Here is a 6,000-nt window from a genome sequence, read left to right as displayed (position 1 = left end):
CATCCACTACATGCAGATACAAGTTTTAAACGTCCACTACATGCAGATACAAGTTTTAAACATCCACAACCTGCAGATACAAGTTTTAAACATCCACTACATGCTGATACAAGTTTTAAACATCCACTACATGCAGATACAAGTTTTAAACATCCACTACATGCAGATACAAGTTTTAAACATCCACTACATGCAGATACAAGTTTTAAACATCCACTACATGCCGATACAAGTTTTAAACATCCACTACATGCAGATACAAGTTTCACTACATGCAGATACAAGTTTTAAACATCCACTACATGCCAATACAAGTTTTAAACATCCACTACATGCAGATACAAGTTTTAAACATCCACTACATGCAGATACAAGTTTTAAACATCCACTACATGCAGATAAAAGTTTTAAACATCCACTACATGCAGATAAAAGTTTTAAACATCCACTACATGCAGATACAAGTTTTAAACATCCACAACCTGCAGATACAAGTTTTAAACATCCACTACATGCAGATACAAGTTTTAAACATCCACAACCTGCAGATACAAGTTTTAAACATCCACAACCTGCAGATACAAGTTTTAAACATCCACAACCTGTCCACATCCACATCCAGTCTCTAGAAGGCATCCACGTTGGAAGAAAATTGCTATGTGTTGATTCAAGATTCAAAATATTGATTTGGCATATGCCGTTAAACAGACGGTACAATGAAAATCTTACTCTGCTATAGTCCACCCTTCACACAGAATCACAAAATCACAAAATATAGACTTAATAAGGGAGGCTAACTTAAACTAGAATAGAAATATTAACAAAAATGTTTAATGCTCAAATAAATCACCTTAATTAAAAAAGATAAATGAAGTATAAAAACAAGGCATGAGTGACCGAGTAACAGGGTGGTTGCACATGCGATCTGCAAGCCAGGGGCTTTTTGTATCCGCAGTCACTCTCAGCTATGCCGCTACCAGGCTCGTATTAAGTACCAAGCTCTGCTTCTGAGCTGGGGGTGGGTCAAAAATATATCAGATATTAATTTCAAAGATACCCAGCGTACAATATGGGTTTAACACAGCAAAACGCTGGGGTCTGAAAGCTCGGAGTTGCTAATAAACAGTTTAAATCATTGTTACAAAACGAGTGGTACTTACAGACCGAACGTTTGCAAGATGGCGTCTTCTTCTTCTGCCGCTATTTGGCTGCCTAGTGCACATGCGCTGTGACACCAACGGCGGAAATGGACGGCTCGCTCTGTAAGTACCACTCGTTTTGTAACAATGATTTAAACTGTTTATTAGCAACTCCGAGCTTTCAGACCCCAGCGTTTCGCTGTGTTAAACCCATATTGTACGCTGGGTATCTTTGAAATTCATATCTGATATATTTTTGACCCACCCCCAGCTCAGAAGCAGCGCTTGGTACTTAATACGAGCCTGGTAGCGGTATAGCTGAGAGTGACTGCGGATACAAAAAGCCCCTGGCTTGCAGATCGCAGTCACGTAAGGGGCTAAGTGTAGTGGTGGAAGGATCATATAAAGTGCACTATGCATTGTTGCAAATATTGTTTGTAAACAGTGAAGTCACAGCAGCAGTCAGAGTGTCTGTGTAGCGTTCACAGTTCAGTCAGTCAGTGAGGTCACAGCAGAGTGTCTGTGTATGACATGCTGGTCCACAAATCATGTTAAACCCAGATTCGGCTCAAACAAGGGACTAAACACGTTTCGCAATTATGCCACATCAATGTGGAACGCCCTACCCAAAGCTGTAAAGGAATGTGAATCACTACCCACTTTCAAAAACACTCTCAAAAAGACTGCAATTCGAAACTGGCCCCTACAAGTGTCCTAACACAACCCCCTCCAATGTACAGTAAATGACCAAGTATGGTCTTGTCAATATTCCAATGTACAGTTTTGCTTGTACAGTTGTACAGTGTCCCCCACCCACCCCTCCTACCCAACCCCCCCCCCCCCCCCACCCACCCACCCAACCACCTCCAATGTAGGCTACAGTCCCTCCCACCCCCCCCACCTATCACCTATCCAACCTCCTCCAATGTACAGTTTCTACGTCAAATGTATATACACACTCTTTTCTGGACTCTTTTCGTATCACAAACAGTACTGTATTTGCAAATCTGGTATGTCATAAATATATAGATGTAGCAGTACTGTCTATCTGTATGTCATGTATGTCATATATGTTATGATGAATTGAAAATGGGGGACCCTGATGTAAACAAGACGAAAGTCTTTCTCTTGGTCTGCATCCCCTTAACAATTGTATGTATTGAGCTGTACTGTACTGTACCCATTCTGCAATCTGTTAATAAAGTTTTCAATCAATCAATCAATGTTAAGCTCCAGAGAGAGAGGCTGAAAACCCACAGTTCTTGCCCGACGGATGGGAACCGAATCCCGGAACCGAGGTTTCTGATGACTACCCCCAAAACATGGAGGTCGCGAACGCAATTTATACGCATGGAAGTATTGATTACGCCATAACGAATCATTAAAAAAATATACCGTTAACTGGAATATGTTGTGTGTGCCTTTACACATATGTTGGATTATGTAATTGGTTTGTCATTAAATGTTGTGCCTTACTAATAATAACTAATTCCTTGGTCAATAGAAGTCTCTGTGATACTTTCTGAATATGATTTGGGAGGGTAGAAGCATTTTGTATAAAAGTATTCTGTACTTCTGTATGACAACTATTAAAGAAACTTGAAACTTGAAACTTGAACTTGGTTATAATAGAAGAAAGACAGTGTAAACAATATAACGTTATGTGAATAAACCACGAAATAATAACTAATTCCTTGGCCAATAGAAGTCTCTGTGATACTTTCTGAATATGATTTGGGAGGGTTATAATAGAAGAAAGACAGTGTAAACAATATAACGTTATGTGAATAAACCGCGAAATAACATAACATTATGTTATATAATGTTACAATGTACAGTTTCTGACAGCTGGCTGTGTTGTGAAATGTGCATAACGTTATGAATAAACCGCGAAGTCACGCGAAATAACGTTATACGCGAATCTGGTAGTACATTACTTTTTATCTTCTTGATATGATAACATTACATCCGCCTTTTACCGCGTGACGAGCTAAACCAATCAGAGAGGGGCTTCGCTCAACCAATCGGAGAGGGGTCTGCAGAAATGGAGTTCAACCAATCAGAGAGGGGTCTGCAGAAATGGAGCTACGAAATGTAGAGACGCTGCAGTACTCCTCCTGATCCACCAGGCTGCAGTACTCCTCCTGATCCACCAGGCTGCAGTACTCCTCCTGATCCACCAGGCTGCAGTACTCCTCTTGATCCACCAGGCTGCAGTACTCCTCTTGATCCACCAGGCTGCAGTACTCCTCCTGATCCACCAGGCTGCAGTACTCCTCCTGATCCACCAGGCTGCAGTACTCCTCCTGATCCACCAGGCTGCAGTACTCCTCTTGATCCACCAGGCTGCAGTACTCCTCCTGATCCACCAGGCTGCAGTACTCCTCTTGATCCACCAGGCTGCAGTACTCCTCTTGATCCACCAGGTTGCAGTACTCCTCCTGATCCACCAGGCTGCAGTACTCCTCCTGATCCACCAGGCTGCAGTACTCCTCCTGATCCACCAGGCTGCAGTACTCCTCTTGATCCACCAGGCTGCAGTACTCCTCCTGATCTACCAGGCTGCAGTACTCCTCCTGATCCACCAGGCTGCACCATATTTGATCTATTTATATCTCTACCTCATTTTAGCCTTTTGTACTTGAGTTTGTATATTATATATTTGTACAGTATAGTGTTTGGTCTTTATACTTTTAACTTTTTTTTACTGTATGAAGCACAATCTCAGGGGGCTCATACAGAACCAAGCATTTCACTGTAATGTACGTGTACCTTATATGTGACAAATAAAACAAAACTTGAACATGAACTTGTATAAAAACCCTGACAGGAAGGAAAATACCCATGACGTAACTTTAGATCAGAAGTGGAAAGTATTAGTTACTTCATTTACATTTACATTTAGTCATTTAGCTGACACTTTTATCCAAAGCGACTTACAAGTTCTGTACGACGAGTCATCAGGAAGGGCACAACTCTATCTTCAGATGTTGCTCTAACTGTCTCACTTTCACATTCGCTTTCCTGATACCTAATGTAGACATTTGTTTAACTATAACACACACACACACACACACACACACACACACACACACACACACACACACACACACACACACACACACACACACACACACACACACACACACACACACACACACACACACACACACACACACACACACACACACACACACACACACAGAGAACAGAGGCAGTGTTAGTGTTGTGGGGCCAGATTGATGGGCGAGAGAGAGAGAGAGAGAGGCCACACCGCAGGTTCAAACTGCGGTCACTTCCTGCAGAGACCACCCTGATTTCCCTCCAAAACCGTCCTCCTGCTCCTCTCACTTCCCCTCCATTACTCAGGCAGGTCAACTCTGCAGCTACAAGGTCAAGGCTCTCATTCACCCTGACCTTGTGACCTCAACTACATGACAACACACGTGGCAATGTGCATTATCTCTATACTATACACAAGTCACATTGTAAACACTATTCTATACACAAGTCACATTGTAAACACTATTCTATACACAAGTCACATTGTAAACACTATTCTATACACAAGTCACATTGTAAACACTATTCTATACAGTAAGTACCAAACAAAGTCACATTGTAAACACTATTCTATACACACGTCACATTGTAAACACTATTCTATACACAAGTCACATTATAAACACTATTCTATACACAAGTCACATTGTAAACACTATTCTATACACAAGTCACACTATAAACACTATTCTATACACAAGTCACATTGTAAACACTATTCTATACACAAGTCACATTGTAAACACTATCCTATACACAAGTCACACTATAAACACTATTCTATACACAAGTCACATTGTAAACACTATTCTATACACAAGTCACATTATAAACACTATTCTATACACAAGTCACACTATAAACACTATTCTATACACAGGTCACATTATAAACACTATTCTATACACAAGTCACATTGTAAACACTATTCTATACACAAGTCACACTATAAACACTATTCTATACACAAGTCACATTGTAAACACTATTCTATACACAAGTCACACTATAAACACTATTCTATACACAAGTCACATTGTAAACACTATTCTATACACAAGTCACACTATAAACACTATTCTATATACAAGTCACATTATAAACACTATCCTATACACAAGTCACACTATAAACACTATTCTATACACAAGTCACACTATAAACACTATTCTATACACAAGTCACATTATAAACACTATTCTATACACAAGTCACACTATAAACACTATTCTATACACAAGTCACACTATAAACACTATTCTATACACAAGTCACATTATAAACACTATTCTATACACAAGTCACATTATAAACACTATTCTATACACAAGTCACACTATAAACACTATTCTATACACAAGTCACACTATAAACACTATTCTATACACAAGTCACATTATAAACACTATTCTATACACAAGTCACATTATAAACACTATTCTATACAGAAGTCACATTATAAACACTATTCTATACACAAGTCACACTATAAACACTATTCTATACACAAGTCACACTATAAACACTATTCTATACACAAGTCACACTATAAACACTATTCTATACACAAGTCACACTATAAACACTATTCTATACACAAGTCACATTATAAACACTATCCTATACACAAGTCACACTTTAAACACTATTCTATACACAAGTCACATTATAAAAACTATTCTTTATTTTTTTTACATGAAACAAGACAACACAATACAGTAATAACAACAATAAACAGGACTTCACAGGACATAGTAATAACAACAACAACAACAGTAACGACAACGAAAATAACAGA

This window comes from Notolepis coatsorum (assembly GCF_963971535.1).
Source record: "Notolepis coatsorum genome assembly, chromosome: 4".
Classification (NCBI taxonomy): domain Eukaryota; kingdom Metazoa; phylum Chordata; class Actinopteri; order Aulopiformes; family Paralepididae; genus Notolepis; species Notolepis coatsorum.
Note: the sequence above shows the minus strand (reverse complement) of the source record.